The 17347-nt window shown below is 44.3% G+C and overlaps 1 pseudogene; it reads left to right on the top strand.

Moving 5' to 3' along the window:
- LOC108638588 lies at positions 1825-16808 on the top strand (annotated as a pseudogene).

Genomic DNA, 17347 nt, shown 5'->3' with positions numbered 1-17347 from the left:
CAAAACGTGGTTACTGCAAGTCTTGCATCTCCCAGCTGTGAGGAGGCAAGAACTTTCCACTCCCCTGAATTTTCTGACATGCAGCTGTTGAGTTACTGGAACTAAAGCAGTGGTCAGGGAAATTCCTCTCCATGCACCTTGGCCATTCTGCATCCTCAGCTCTTACCTCTGGACCAATTTTCCTTCCACTGTGAAGCTGACCCATAGCCCTGAGACGGCAGTGATTGCGTGAGAGACACCCAGCCTCTCAGTTCATTCATCCAGGATGCTACCTCCTCCAGGAAACATTGTGATTCCTCCAGCCTAATGCCATCCCTCCTCCCCCAGGGAGAACCCTAGGAACATCTAGTTTATTTAACCTATCAGGCTTTCCTGGTGGCTCAGTGGTAAAAACCTTGTCTGTCTCCCAGTGCAGGAGACTCGGTTCGATCCCTGGGTTGGGAAGATCCCCTGGAGGAGGAAATGGCAACCCACTCCAGTATTCTACCCTGGGAAATCCCATAGACAAAGGGGCCTGGCAGGCTACAGTCCATGGGGTCACAAAAGAGTCAGGCACAACTGAGCGACTAAACAACAATCACCTGTTTTTAAAATGTTTTGTCCCATTTTGACAAGGAGCATATTCATTTATTTAGAGGCATTCTAACCCACCAATTACAAAATCTTTGCAAACACAGATTTTTCTCAGCTGTGAACCCACCTCTGTGCCCTACAGTATTCAGGGCACGTCTGTCCTCACTAAAGAGAAAAACGAGCCTCTTTCTCCACTCCATTTTCATTTCCTTGTTTGCAGTTCTCCAGATACTCACAGAAACTGCAATTCTGCCACATGTTTACAGAAAGCATGAACAGCTTCTTTTGGAGACAACAAAACCTTTTAAAATCACAAAAGTAATATATGTTAATTTTAGGTAGAAACATTCTGAAATACAGATAAGTCAAAGGCAGAAAACGAAAAGGATCCTTAACCCTGTCACCCAAAGATAATCCCTTAACTTCTGGAGCACATCCTCACAGTATTACTCTACTTTTCAGCTTTCAGGTAAGCACACATAAGCAACTGAGGTTGAGAAAGACTGTATTTGGCCAAGGTTGCAGGGTAGTATGGAGAAGGAGATGGCACCCCACTCCAGTCCTCTTGCCTGGAAACTCCCATGGACAGAGGAGCCTGGTAGGCTGCAGTCCACGGGGTCACAAAGAGTCAGACACGACTGAGCGACTTCCCTTTCACTTTTCACTTTCATGCATTGGAGGAGGAAATGGCAACCCACTCCAGTGTTCTTGCCTGGAGAATCCCAGGGACGGGGGAGCCTGGTGGGTTGCCGTCTATGGGGTCGCACAGAGTCGGACACGACTGAAGCGACTTAGCAGCAGCAGCAGCAGAGAAGTAAGGACCACAGCCTGGCTGCAAAAGAGGCCTGTGCAGCTCTGGAGTCTCCACTCTAGGCTAAGCTGGTCAGGTGGTTGATCTACCTGCGCCCTGTATTCTGAGAAGACTCTGGAATGATCAGCGCCACCCTTGGTGTTGCTTCCTTGTCTCTTTCCCACTAATCAGCCACTGCAGTCCCCGCCCCCTATCCGGTGGAAACCCCGATTGGCTCACACCTTGGTCGCCAATACACCCAGAAGGCACAATTCAGTTGGAATCTTGTCTAACGCTGTAGATGCTTGCACATCATCTCCTTGCTTTCCTGCCGGGCTGCTTCTGTATCCCCTTGGTACTGACTGAGTTGTATCCCCAGCATTCACAGGTTGAAGCCCTACCCTACTGTCTTTGAGGGTAGGATCCCGACCCCCTGTGACTGACGTCCTCAGAAGGAGAGGATGTTGCTGCGAATACACAGACAGAAAGCCATGTGCACTTACAGCGAGAAGGAGGCTGCCCGGGAGCCAAGACGGCAGGCCTCAGCAGAAACCAAACCTGCCAGCACCCTGACTTTGGACTTCCAGCCTCTCGAACTGTGAGACACAGATTTCTGTTGGGTAAGCCATGGAGTCTGCAGTGTTTTGCTATGGCAGCCCTACCAAACTAGTCCACCCCACTTTCTGCCTGCTTCTCCAGCTGCTCCTTCTCAGCGTCTTCACAGGTTTGTTTCCATCATTGGTCAGTGCTGGTTCTTACTACGTGTGTTCTCCGCCCCTCCTCTCGTTCCTTCTGAGGAACACAGCTATTTCTATGACTTTACTAATCTATGATTTCCAAATCTAATTATCAGGCTCTGGTTTCTCATATAAGCTACAATTATTCCCACTGCCTACTCGACTCTTTTCACGGGTGTTCCACTGGTACCACATGCTCATTATTCTAAAGTTGGACTCCAGAATATCTTTCCTGTGGTACATTTCCAATATGAAGAGAACGCTCTATCTTTCATGGGTAACGCAAGCCAGAAACATAAAAATCAAGAGCTGGCCTCTATTTTACCCCCCAGAACCAACAGGGAATTAGGATCTTTTTATTTTCTAAGTATTGGGTCTGTTCTGCTCTCACCCTCAACACTGGCGTCATTTTAGTTCTCTCTCTCATTACTTCATAGAGTCTTCTGTCCGTTTCCTAATCTTTTCACCTCTTCAGCCTCACCCATTCTACTGCACTCTTCACTGCTACCAAACTGCTCCCCCCCGAAATCACAACAACAACAATCACATTTACAATTATCCAGTGGCTTCCTCTTGCTTTCAGGATAGAATGTCAGCCTACTGTCCATCCATTTACTCGACCAGCGTTTGATTCTCTACTGGGACCCAAATACTCTTTAAGCACTGAAGATATGAGGACTCAGAAAATGGAATCCTAGCTTCAGTTGAAGGGCATTAGGCTGTCTTTGTGATCTAATGTGAAACATATATAAGTAAACACACAATGTTAATAAATCTGATAAGATGATTAGCACAGTGGTGATGAGCTCTGAGCACCATGGGAGCAGACAGGCAACAGAGGCCTTTAATCTAGCTTAAGAGTAAGAGAAGGCCCAGGGGACGAAATGCCTTTTGAGCTGAATCTTGAAGGATGGTCAGGTGAAGGCATAAGGAAAGATGTTATGGGTACACGGAATGGCAGCATGAAGACAAGATGTGTGACCTCGGAGTGCATAAGGACAGGCAAAGATTTCAGAATGCCTAGATTATAAATATGAAGGGATTTTAGATGGAATGTTTTGGCCCTGATTCTGCACACCTCCCGCAATTTTTGCTCTTTGCCTTGGATCTGGATGGCTCTTCTCACTAGAGGCAAAGAGTTCTTAAAGTCAAACACTGGTCTGAGGCTTGTTATGTGGATGGTAGACGGTAAATATCTAATGTGACCATTACAGTGTTATCTGAAGTTATATACAATTATGTAACTGTTCTACAATGTTGGTTGTAGTATATAAGCTGTATATAAGCAGTTACAGAACGTGGCCAACACTGTTGCTTGTATAAAATATTCTCCCTTTTCCATACTGCTCTCAGAAATCCAAGTTTGATTAGGATGTGACTTTAACTACAACTTAGGAAACAGACTCATCCTTATTAACGGTAGATATGATCCAATTTCGCACAAAGACATGTAACAAGAAATCTGATTGGAGCTTGTGAGAAAGATTTTTTCTTTATGTGACTACAAGGAAGCGCCCAAGGAAAGCCACCACTTCCGTTTCCCACCTCTGGACCTGATGAGGAGAGACTGACACAGAGGTGATGCCATGACCTTGCAGCAATGAGAGGGATGCCAAAGGTATCACAGTAGAACCAGCGACTCAATACGGCAGCTGCCTCCACGTGGATGTTACCTGACAGGTAGCCAAGCCCTCAGAATTGGCTGTGATCCCTCCCTCCCTTCACTGGACTCACACGTTGCTTCCTGCATCCAGAGGTAAGGTGGGGTCTACATTCTATTTTCCCTCTCCTTTAAAGGGCTGGCTTTGTATCTTACTTTCACCAACAGAATATGATGGAAATGACACACCACCAGTTCAAGGACTAGTCTCAAAGCGGGACTTCCTCTCTCAGAAATGAGTTACCAGGTTAAGAAGTCTACGTACCCGGAGACTGTCATGCTCTGAGGAAGCCCAAGCTAGCCACGTGAGACCACATGGAGAAAGAGGCCCCCAGCCAGGCACCAGCTATCCCAGCAGCCCGGCTGAAGCACCAGACATGTGAGTAATGAAGCTATCTTGAACGTTCCAGCCCCAGAAAATGCAGAGGGAATAGGCTCAGTGAGTTCAACCCAGATGGCAGAATCATGAGACATAATAAACTGATATTGTATAAGTCATTAGTTCCAGACAAAACCATTCCTAACTAATACCAGAGAAGTTCACTGATCATAAGGAAAGAGGAAGATGCTCTAGCCACCATATGGTATTAATCTGTGTACCAAATATGAATCATATCAACTATGAATTAAGAACTGTAGAATTTCTCCAATTATCTTGTGAATTACACAATTATATTTATGTATTTGTTCTCATAAATACATATGAACATGTATTGTATGTTTATTATACATTGCAGACATGTAAATGTACAAAATTTTGAGAGTTTTATTTTAGCAGTTCTCCATTTTCACACATTAATAAGGCATTTCACAGCCCCAAAGGGGGGACTTCCCTGACGGTCCAGTGGCTAGGACTCCATGCTCCCAACGCAGGGGACCCAGGTTTTACCTCTGGTTGGAGAGCTGGATCCCACATGCCCCAAATAAAAGATTTCACATGCCACAACTGAGACCCGGAGCAGACAATAAAAATGAGTATTAGGTGTCGTGGTCCAGGCGCAGGTTGGTAAAAGAATTTCCAGACATGAGACTGAATGAGAGGGAAATGAAGTTTATTAGAGTGGGAGACGTTGTTAGAACAGTGTCAAGGGAGAACCGACACTGAATGGGGGCTCTTCATCCACTTTTATACCCAGGGTACAAGGCGTGAGATAGAGGTCTTGCGGGTCCTTTGCTTATTGGATGGGGCAGGTATACTGAGTGGACAGAAGAGTAAGGCAAATATCTCCTCCCTATGGGGTAGGAGGGGAGACAGGTTACATGGTTCCATTAATAGTTACAACATGGGGGAGGGAAGGATGAGAAGGGTCTGGTTTTTCCATTCCTGCATTCCAAAATGCAGGAACAAGAGGTGTTCCTCTTGTTCCAAAAACCTCCTTGGTTTAATCTGCTCTTTCATCCTTGGGTCACCACATGCCCCTTTTGATACCCTGCTCATCTCTAACCATCTACTAATTTCCCTTCTCAGGCCTTTGGGAACCCAGTCTCAAAGGAAAGGGGGCGATGACCGCTCTGACTTCTTTAGGCTGTACTGGGGCACCGCGGGGCCCTTTGCCTGTTCTCTGTCAGGATGTATTTACAGAGGCAGATGAGAGTCCATGGAATGATAAAGTGGCTTGTTTCAGCATTGTCTGGGTCTTGGCCAGGGAATATCAAACTATCACTTGGAGATTTGTTGTATTCTAGAAGAAACAAACTTAACAAGAAAGTTAAAGATATTTGTCCCAAAGAGTAATAGAAACAGAAAAGCTGCTCAGGGGCTAGCCAGGAGAACCAGGGCCAGACCTTGGTTTGTGACATTAGTGTTTCTCCAGGTACGAGAAGACGCAAGGATTTGGGCTCATAAAATCTTTACCTGAAAACATCTGACTGTGTGAAGGCTGGTTCTTCTGGGTTTTTCCCAGAGCTGCTGCTGCTGCTGCTGCTGCTAGGTCGCTTTGGTTGTGTTCGACTCTCTGTGACCCCAGAGAGGGCAGCCGACCAGGCTCCCCCGTCTCTGGGATTCTCCAGACAAGAACACTGAAGTGGGTTGCTATTTCCTTCTCCATTCCCAGAGCACAGGGTGCCTTATTTCTTATCTCCACCCTGAGCTCCTTTCAGGGGGTGTTGAAGGTCAGCAGCTTGCAGTGGTCATGATGTAATCTTTGCAGAGGCAGCTGGCGAGTGCCCACCTCCAGTCCCTTCCTAGCCCCGTATTTGACCATGCTTTGGGGGTATTTCCTGGCCGCTGTGTCCTGCGGGGCTGGGAAGGCTCATTCCCAGGTTTAATGGAGATTCCATCGACAGGCCACTCTCTGTGTGCTGTTATTGGACCAGGCATGGTGAGTGGCAAAAGTCTCTGGACCACACCTGTTTTACTAGCCTCTTGGTCCAGGAAAACATTCCCTCTTGTTGCTTCTTCCCATACCTAGAGTTATATTATTACAATCATTGATCTCATGTGGATGCATATCAGCCTTTTATCACAGGCTCAGGCACACATTTGGCAACATAAGAAACAATCTTCTGAAACAAGTGACATAGAAAATAGTATAGCGAGCAGTTATTAGTAAGGTCACAAGCAAGATTTTAAGTCAAGAACCTTCATTAGGTAGAGCCCAGTATACCCCAGGTCATCTGACTTCACTTGTTAAATGCGTATAGCCTGGTGTTAATCTCCTGGGTGTACATCATGGAGCATCTGATCTTTATCTGAAGATTGGTAACTATCTCAGAAATGAGTCTTAGTAAACACTAGACCTTAATTAAAAACTAGAAACTTAGTTTAACAATGAACAAAACTTAATCAGTGAAACATGATTTTTTTCATTATGAGGGCATTAACCCTGTAGCTAGGGAAGGCTTTAACCCATCAAATAAAAATGAGGTTTGTCAGGGAGCCAGGAAAAGCCAAGTGGCTGTCTTGGATTTCCCATAGCCCTGACGCTTTGATTCACAGCTATTGTTCACCCATTTTTAATTCCCCCATTTAGGAGTAGACTGTTGCCATGTTTTAAGGACATCAGGATAGCAAAAGTTTAACCGTGAGGGCTTATTTTTTGTAGAAGCAGAAAGAGCTTTGTCTACATGTACCGTAATCTTAAATAATGCTTCTTTACTTTACCAAAGTAACAAAAGATTTAAAAAACAAATATAAATCACTTAAAGGCAAAGAAATTCATAATCTGTTATTGAAAGCTGCATTCTAAGAAAACTTTGTTCTCTTAACATAGAGAGTAGACTAAATTGCAGTCTGTTACCAGTTTACCAGATAACAAACAAGCAAAATTTGTTTATTGGTTAATCTCAGAAAAGTCTTTTCCATAAATCTTGAAGTATCAGTATTCTTGCAAAGGCATCAGAGTGAAACCATATAGGGCTTCCCTCATAGCTCAGCTGGTAGGAAGGAAGATCTTCCTCAGCTGTGTCAGGAAGATCCCCTGGAGAAGGGATAGGCTACCCACTCCAGTATTCCTGGGCTTCCCTTGTGGCTCAGCTGGTAAAGAATCTGCCTGCAATGCAGGAGAGCTGGGTTCAATCCTTGGGTTGGGAAGATTCCCTGGAGAAGAGAAAGCTACCCACTCCAGTATTCCGGCCTGGAGAATTCCATTGACTATATAGTCCATGGGGTCGCCAGAGAGAGTAGACTAAATTACAGTCTGTTACCAGTTTATCAGATAACAAACAAGCAAAATTTGTTTATCGGTTAATCTCGGAAAAGTCTTTTCCATAAATCTTGAAGTAGCAGTATTCTTGCAAAGGCATCAGAGTGAAACCATATAAGACAAGTTTAAAATCTGATTAAATTGCAATTGCCCAAGTAGCCTGGTCATTGCTGTAATATGTAACACTTTAATATGATAACTAGAATTATAATGACCACATTTTATCAGGGCATATAAGATCTTTATGAATTCCACATAATTTCAGAATATCTTTATTTAGTAATATCAACCATACAGTATAACCTGAGAAGATTCAACAGTACTTCCCATTTAATTTAACATGTCCAGTGAACCCAGGTAGTTTAATAGCTCTTTGGGATGTCTCAGGGGCCCTCTGAAGCATCCCAAAGTCACCCAGAAGTCAAGTTATCTAGGAAGTTTTGTCAATAAATAGCAAAAGGGTTTATAACACTCAGTCAGATAGAATCATATAGATCACTGTGAAACTATATATCCACTTAGCCAAAGTAACAAAGAAGATTTCAAAGGTAAACAGAACAGATCACTTCAGAGGTAAAGAAACTTAAAATCCATCATCAAAGGCAGTTCAACATCTCCAGAAAACTTGTATTTATGTGCAAAACTCTTGCCTTGGGGTCCACTTTCCATAAAATCTTACCACTTTCTGGACCCATTACTTTGTTCTCCCATCCTGAAACAGCCACCCGTAAGTCAGACCTACTTCCTTTTCCCTTCATAAAATGTAATTCCATTCCTCATACCTTCTTTACTGAAAACACACATCCTACTTTCCTTAAGCAACCAAGAACTGACCTTTATATTAGCATTCTATAGATTGGTGAACATAAATACCAGTGATAATTTCTTTAAAAAAGTTCTAGAGAACATCTCAGGATGGCATCAAACATTATTCATTAATAGTCCAAAATCTCTAGTTTCTCTGTAAGAGGAAGGTAGTGTTACCGCCAAGTGAAGATTTTGAACAGGGGAGGGGATGATCAAAGACAATTTTATAAGATTTTCAAATTAGTGACTGGGATGACTGAAAGATGCATCTGAGGGCTTAAGACTCTTGTCAGGGAAAGCAGTGTGAAATAACAACTCTTACTAGAGTCACGATCAGGAGTGGAAGGAACTAATATTTAACTTATAATAAACCTAGGCACAATGAAAATATTATGCTTAATGTTAATAACTCTTAGACATAGCTATATTAGATTAGCAAAACAAACATTAATACTAGATATTTAATATTGAATATTTTCCAGTTCACATGAATCTGACATTCTCTAGGTAAATTTCTCTTGTATTTAGAATTGTCTGATTTGTAAGCATCTATTTTTCTTTAGGCCAGTTAAATTAGAACTCATTTACAACTTCAGCAATATTATTAAAAAAAAAAAAGACATACATTAAGACATACATAAATCCAGATAGACAGATGGAGATCTCATAGTTTTCCACTTGATATTTAAAATATCTCTTTGATACCAGCCCCGTCTCCCCCCCATCTTTTTTTTTTTTTTTTTGAAGTTCTAATTTGCCCAAGGCTGAGGTCTCAGGCAAAGTGAGCTGTGCATTTCAGGGACGCAGACAGGGTTAACTTCAAGCTTTTCCCTAGGCAGGCTTTTTAACAAGCTAGCTGTTTTTAATTGCATATGCAAAAAGAACAGGTTTTGAGTTTCCAAGAAAAGAATTTCATTTTAACCAGTTTTCTCCAGAGTCTAAAGAATATAATGGCCATCCTGTGTCAAAAAGTCATCCTTCCTTTCTGTATAGTCACCTAAATTATAGACCAAATAGTGCTCAAATTAGCTCTCATATCAGGGGCAGATCAGCTTATAAAAATCTTGGATTGTCCCTTTGGTGGGAAGTGAGGTCTTTGTCCCATCAGAAGAATCTGAAGGGTTAAGGGGATTTGCAGGAGTGAGGGAAGCTGGGTCCTTCCCCTCCCTAAGAAACAGGAGTAGTTGGAAGGGAATTCTTTAGGATGTTCAGGAGTGGGAAAAGCTTGGTTCCCTCCCAACCTGAGAGATAAGTGTAGTTAGAAGGGGATTCTTTAGGATGTTAGGAGAGCTTTTGATCCTTCAGGCTTTTGAATATAGGACAAAGACCTGGACCAAAGGGAACCTCCGAATCCTTTCCTAGAGAGCATGCGGATATGATAGGTCCAGAAGGACTGGTCTAGGAAATCTGATGGAGAGAGACAGAGGGGCCAGGAGATAGGCAGGCAACTGAAAGACATGAGGCATGAGTCCCTCAAATCCGGATTCTGACTGAGGGCCATGAAGGACTGAACGTAAGGAAATTCTGAGTCCCTTCCCTGCTTGGCGAGCCATTCAGAGGCCATTTTTGGGGGGTCCCCAGTTTGTATTGGGGCCAGGCCTTTTGCAGGGTCAAAATTTTCCAGTTTCTGAGAATGTAGCCAAGGGGTGAGTCTGAGAGAGGCTCCCAGGACGTACCAGAACCTAGTCTTAGCCTACCACCATAGAGTGGGGGCACCGGGAGTCACCGGCTGACAGAAAGGCGTCCCTTTTGTCCCAGTCATCTCTCCATGCGACTAATGGCACAAAGATGGCCGACCCTCCCAACAGTCGTGTCCGACAGCGAGAGGTGACCCCTGAGAACCGTGTGGCTAGGGCACCATGTGACCCAGGCAGAGAAAGACAGATTCCTGGGAGCAACAGGGAGCAACATTTGGAGATTCCCTGAAATGTGGAGGGCACTCTTGGGATGGCTCAGAAGCAACACCTAGGCTCCTGTAAATCAATCTGGACTGAAAAGGGAAGAAGTGAAAGTGACAGGGAAGAAGGCTGAGGAATCTGCCTCACAGTCCTATGGGGAGGCGGTGGCCAGGGGGTGAAGCTCTCTGTTTTGCTTCAACCACTATGTGCCTGACACGGTGCATGGAAGTTGTCTTGCTGGGGGCGGATGCCCTTGGGGCCCGATCCGTTCCGTGTCCCCCTTATCCTCACACGTGAGTCTTCATGTGGCTGTTGCTGCTGCTGCTGCTAAGTCGCTTCAGTTGTGTCCGACTCTGTGCGACCCCATAGACGGCAGCCCACTAGGCTCCTCTGTCCCTGGGATTCTCCAGGCAAGAACACTGGAGTGGGTTGCCATTGCCTTCTCCAATGCATGAAAGTGAAAAGTGAAAGTGAAGTCACTCAGTCGTGTCTGACTCTTAGCGACCCCATGGACTGCAGCCCACCAGTCTCTTCTGTCCATGGGATTTTCCAGGCAAGAGTACTGGAGTGGGGTGCCATTGCGTTCTCCCTTCATGTGTCAGGCGCCCTAATGGCTTTTAAGTGGCTCACCCATGCCCACACAATGAGGACTTGCTTAGCCTAGTCCTCAGTTGAAAAGAGACGAAGGAGAGACCCTTGTTCCGGCACCCTCACCGGCAGCTACTGGGCTCAGTGAGCAGTGGGTCTTTGGGAGCACACCAGAGGGTGACTCCAGCCAGAGTTCCTCAGTTGCTTCCACAGCACTTGCCTGTTCACAGAGGGTCCCTATGAGGAAGGAGAAGTGGGGAGGTGGAGAAGAGACCCCAAGGCTCCCCCCATGAGGAAGAAGTGAGGAGATGGGGAAGAGACTCCAAGGTTCCCCTCCGGGCCACCAAAAATGTCTGGGCATGGCTTGGAAAAGAATTTCTAGACATGAGACAAAACGAGAGGGAAATCAAGTTTATTAGAGTGGGAGATGCTGTTAAACAGTGGGCCAGCTCAAGAGAGAACCGACGTTGAATGGGGGTCCTCAGTCCACTTTTATACCCAGGGGACAAAGAGTGGGACGGGGGTCTTGCTGATTGGATGAGGCATGTATACTGGGTGGGGGAAGAGTAGGGCAAATACCTTTTCCCTCTGGGGTAGGAGGGGAGACAGGTTACACTGTTCCATCAGTAGTTACAATATGGGGGAGGAAGGATGATAAGGATCTGGTTTTTCCAGTCCTGCATTCCAAGACCCTCCTCGGTTCAATCTGCTCTTTCATCCTTGGGTCACCCCATTAAGGGAAAAAGGGGTCCCCCAAGAGGGACCCAGGACTACTTGATCTCCAGGAGATCCTGTTTTCCATGTCAGACTAAGAGTGTATTTTATACTCAAGACGATGATAGACACTGAAGGAGATTTTGAACAGGGGAGGGAGATGATCAAAGACAATTATACAAGATTTTCAAATTAGTGACTGGAACAACTGAAAGATGCATCTGCTGAGGGCCAGGGAAAGCAGTGTGAAATAACAACTCTTACTAGAGTCACGATCAGGAGTGGAAGGAAATCCTAGAGAGGAAACGTAACCAAGAGCTCAGTTTGGAAGGAACTGGTGTCTGAATTGATTCGGATAAACCACAGGGATTTCTTGTGGAAGCAGCTCCCAAGCACCCTACACTTAATAATAACTACAACCAACACGTGTTGCCCGCACATGTCCCTATGTGACATGTACTCGCCTCACAGGTGGCGATGCTGAGCCACAGGGAGACCAAGTAATGGCAGCCAGAATTCCAGCCCAGCCAGGGGGCTGCCCAGCCCAGGCTCTTGGCAGCTTTGTCACCTACTGCCACCACGCCAGCCCCTCCTGGGCTCCCCGCCAGACTGAGACATTCTTTAGGCAGGGACTGTCTTTTCCAGATCTTTACCTTCTTTTGCCTGATCCATGTTTGTTGCTCAATAAATACTGTGAAGGAGAGGCTGATTCAATGGATAAACTCCATACCATGTAACACTCAAGAACTGAGACTCTGCACATTGTGACATTTCGGAACTAGAACCTATGGTGCCCCCGATGCCTGCAGATAAAATGAGACGAGAAATGCTCGTCAAGAGATCTGAACACCAGCATAAGCTTCCTTTTAAAATGCTGAGAAATGCTTCCCAAAGTGAAAATAGTACAAAAGAGGATAGATTTCACCCAGGGGAGAAGATTTATGTGTTTGACAATTATGTTAACCAATTCTGTCTAACAATCTTTTTGTCTAACAATACAGCAGTCTTTGGTATCCACAGGGAATTGGCTCCTGGAGCCTCTCAGATACAAAATCCTCAGATGCTCAAGACCCTTACATAATACTGCTAAATATTTGCTTATAACCTATGCACATCCTCCCTTAAGATATAATTTAAATCTTATTTCAATTACTTACAATACCTAATACAATGTAAATACTATGTAAATGGTTGTAAATACAATGTAAATGCTATGTAAATAGTTGCTGGTAGATTAGGAAAATTCAAGTTTCGCTTTTTAAACTTTCAGGAATTTTGTATATCAAGCCTTTTTCATCTGTGCTTAGTTGAAATGCGTAGATTTGGAACCTGTGGATACAGAGTTGATTATATTTACTTTCTAAGGAATGCTAGATAACTTCCCTCTCATTTTGACATCATTTTCCAAGCTTGAAAATCATTCAATTGAATAGTTATTAGTTATATTACAGGACTTGAAAGTTAAAAACTTAAACATAAGTTATGACTTTACAACCAACTGTTCTAATTGTTCATTTCACAAAACTACAAAATCACTTAACAGTACATGTTGAATGACAAAAAAAATTAAGTATCTTAAGGAGGATTTATTTAGTTGGGGTCAGAGAAATACGTAACCATTTTAAGAGCTGCATCATGTAATCTGTACTCAAAATGCATGCTACTTCACAGCTTAGAACATAAATATGCATGTACGCTAATCAGATGTAATGCATATTTGAGATTTTCCGGTAAAAACTCTGTTTGGTAAAGTATTCAGAGGATAATGGTAGCTTTTAGAAAAGAAAGTGAAAGTTGCTCAGTCTTGTCCAGCTCTTTGTGACCTCCTGGATTATACAGTCCATGGAATTCTCCAGGCCAGAATAATGGAGTAGGTAGCCTTTCCCTTCTCCAGGGTATTTTCCCAACCCAGGGATCGAACCCAGGTCTCCCACATTGCAGGCAGATTCTTTACCAGCTGAGCCATCAGGGAAGCCGTTTTCAAATGACTGTACCCATAGGCAGCTTCCCAGGTGGCACTACTGGTAAAGAACCTGCCTGCCAATGCAGAAGCCAGGAGACGTGGATTTGATCCCTGGGTCAGGAACATCCCCTAGAGAAGGAAATGGCAACCCACGCCAGTATTCTTGCCTGGAAAATCTCATGGACAGAGGAGTCTGGAGGGCTATAGTCCATAGCGTTGCAAAGAGTGAGATACGACTTGAGTGACTTAGCACACATGCATTTCTTCTTTACTTGAGCCTTTTTTTTTTTTTTTGCTGCGCAGCTTGTGGTATCTTTGTTCACCAACTAGGGATCAAACCCAAGCTCCAGCAGAAGTGCAGAATCCTAACCTCTAGACCACCAGGGAATTCCCAAGCCATCTTTATCACTAACCCCAGAAGTTTTGTCAGTTGACAAAAGGAGATGAGAAATGAATTTTCATTGGTGAAATAACTGGTGCTGGGACATAGAGACTGGTTTAAAGAAGTGGTCCCTTAAGCCTCACCCAGTATCTTGTGTTTGCCGCTTTTGGGAGAGTCTGACCCTTAATCTCAGATTAACTGAATTCCGCTGCTAGAAAACAGTCACATTTTCCTGAACTGGCTATTTCCTGCAAAATACTTTCAGGATATACAAAAGGACTGAGAGCAGAGTCTTTCCCTTCCTACAGAAGAAGCCAATGCTAGTTTGCTGACAAATATTTTTACGCATAGCAGAATTCAGTCTGAGATCCACTTTCATTGTGAAGCATTACCTGGCAGCCAGGAGGTGGGGAGACCTGGAGTTCTGATCCATCTCCAACTTGTCTCATCAACCAAAGGAGCCAAATATTTGTCAATGATAAATTGGTGGGTTCACAGCAATCCTATAAACAAAGAAACTTTAGATTAATGGCTAAGAATGACTGCAGGGAGTATTTGGTAACAAAACACTTACCCTGAGCATATCAGGGGTGAAGAATTCACAGTGGGCTGCAGTGCTCTTGTGTACTCAGTTGCACAAGACTCAGATGTTATTAATTATTAACCTGCTGAATCACTGGGAAAGCATGAGTCACTTGCGCTGCAGGCATTTCAAAGGGCTGCCTCCTTCCTGAAGTTGACCATAGACTCATTGGTCCTTGTTTAGAGTTGCCAAGGCAAATGCTTATCGCCAAGTCATAATAACATTAAAACATCTGCTCCACGTCCTCATTCCTCACCTAGAGGCTATCAGAATGCTACCAGTTCTACAGATTCTACAGGAAGTCATTTAGAGAGGCTGCCTTTGAAATTTACCGTTATCATTTTCCCTCCACACACACAACAAACTTCTGAAAGACAATGAAAACCTTGAGCTCTTTTCGCAGCACTTAATGTTTTGCTTGACTGATTTTATAGACACCTTTTATTATGCTCGACTCTTTCATCTCACCCATCTGCTCCAAGAAAACATACTTGCTTCTCTAAAGGTGAACACCCATGTTCCCTACGACATTTTTCTTTAACTAGAGAAAGACAAGATTATGGTTTTACCACTGACCTTTTATAAGTTTTCAAATCAGGTCTTCTACATAAATGTTTAACAGAAAAGTAACAACTCTGTACATAAAATTCTACTTCTGGATGAAGTGTACAATACATTCTTCAGTTAGACCTTAATATTGGTGTAGCATTTGCCAATTTGCAGAATCTCTCTACACACACACACACACAGACACACACACACGGTATTATCTGTTTCTCATCAAAACGACATTATGCTGGGGAGAGGGATAAATTAGGAGTTTGGAATTAACACACACACAACCATACAGGTAATCAACAAGGACCTACTGTATAATGCAGGGAACTCTACTCGATATTCTGAAACCCAAATAAGAAAAAAAAAATGGAAAAAGAATAGGAATATATATATACATATAGCTGACTCTGCTGTACACGTTAAACTAATATAATACTGTAAATCAACTATACTCCAATATGACATAAAAATTAAAACAGACAGAAAATTAAATAAAAAATGAACCCGCACGAGGCACCATTCCTTTGGTGAAGTGGCCGAGACGGCGCACATGTGCTGCGCTGGAGGGGAATCTGTGAGCCTAGCCGGCTTAGGCGTCTTCCCCTCCAGGGGCTGAATGAGGCCCCCTCCGGCCCTCAGGGGTTGTGCTGATGGTGTTGAAGGCTCTGTCTGTTCAAGGGATTCACGCCTGAGAGATGCAGGGAGTCAGAACTCCCCAGCTTTTTAGACCTCGACCCAGGAGGCTCTCCCAGTACCACCCATTGCAGCTTCGACCCCCACGGCCAACTGGCTAAGTGTCCGGCACCTGCCGGCGCTTTGGGGAGAGTGACAAGCCCAGCGAGCTCGCCACTACGTGAACACACTGCTGGAAGGACCCACGGAGCTCACGCGAGATCCGAGCAGGGCGCCACATAGCACGTAAGCGATGCTTGAGCAGAGCGGCCCCCGGCTTGGGCCAGCAGCTGTTGGAAAACTCCGCCTGGTACCAGAAGCAGCGCCTGGTGGGTTTACTAGCGGCAGTGAGCGGCCACTTCCTCCTGAGCACGCACCTCCACAGGTGGAGCATGCTGACTCGCCTCAAGAGCCCCAAAGGTAGGAGTTTGGCAGTTTTTAAACCAGGTGCTCCAGGCCTCTGATTTCTCCTCCCTGTTCCTGCGTTATGGATGTCAGGTCTAGCTGGGTGGATATGATCAGATGGGAAGGACATATCTGGGTCAAGTTCATCTGCCAGTTGAGTGGCGAAGATGTATTTGGAATCTCTGTTCCTCTAATTACAACTGAAAACTGGTAAAGTCCGCTGGCAATGCTGTTTGGCTGAACAGAGATAAGACATCTCCATTTAAATGGTATTAATTTTTTGTCAAGCCGCAGAATAATTGAATAGTAGGTCCCTGAAGGAGAAGGCAATGGTAACCCACGCCAGTACTCTTGCCTGGGAAATCCCATGGACGGAGGAGCCTGGTAGGCTGCAGTCCATGGGTTCACGAAGAGTCAGACACGACTGAGCAAATTCCCTTTCACTTTTCACTTTCATGCATTGGAGAAGGAAATGGCAACCCACTCCAGTGTTCTTGCCTGGAGAATCCCAGGGACTGGGGAGCCTGGTGGGCTGCCATCTATGGGGTCGCACAGAGTCGGACACGACTGATGTGACTTAGCAGCAGCAGCTAAGGCCCTTGCAGAGGTTGACCACATAATGCAGCTGTATGTCAAAGGGCCAAAAAAGCAAGATCCTAAGAGAAAACTTGCTGCAGAAGTCAGAAAACTTGTTCTTGGACAAGGACTCTGAACTCTGCTCAAAGGTGCACACAAGCCCTTTAGCAGTATAGATGCACCGGAAGCCATGTCTGACCTAGAGTTAAAAGAGTTTTGAAAGAACATTCATTTTCTGAATTCTTCATTGTGGACTGAGCGTCGTAGATTTGCTGCAAAGCAAATGCCATTTCTGATGATTCATGAGGATATGAGATGGTCACAGGAGGTGGAGTCAGAGTATATCACAGTAACAAATGCTGAGAGCTGGTTTTGGTTGTTGGACCCTGTATCCTTGAGAATGGCCTTTCCTTACTTAAAATGGGAAAAAAAAAAAAAAAAAAAACATTCCACATGATACAATGGCTTCAGCTATGATGAAAAATCCTTCTGGTGGTTCAGTTTTATCCATCATTCATTCTCAAGACATAGGAACTTATACCTTGGCTTATGGAAATCCAAAACAGTATGGAGTATACTGGAGGCCTGACAGTGTGAGTTACTTCATTATTTATATAGAGTGGTTATGTTTGTGTAATAGTGTGCTATTTTATTTCCTAATCCTTGAACATTGAGGACTACAATAGAAAAGCATGAGTTCCAGGGTTAATCTCTTTCAATAATAGTTTTTTTATGAAAAACTAAATGCTGCCTTTCCCACTCTGTTCCCTCTTTTGGAGACAAAGAAGAACAGTGAA

This window comes from Capra hircus, chromosome 22, assembly GCF_001704415.2.
Source record: "Capra hircus breed San Clemente chromosome 22, ASM170441v1, whole genome shotgun sequence".
NCBI lineage: Eukaryota > Metazoa > Chordata > Mammalia > Artiodactyla > Bovidae > Capra > Capra hircus.
The sequence above is the reverse complement of the archived record's forward strand: the minus strand, read 5'-3'. Positions and strand labels throughout refer to the sequence as shown.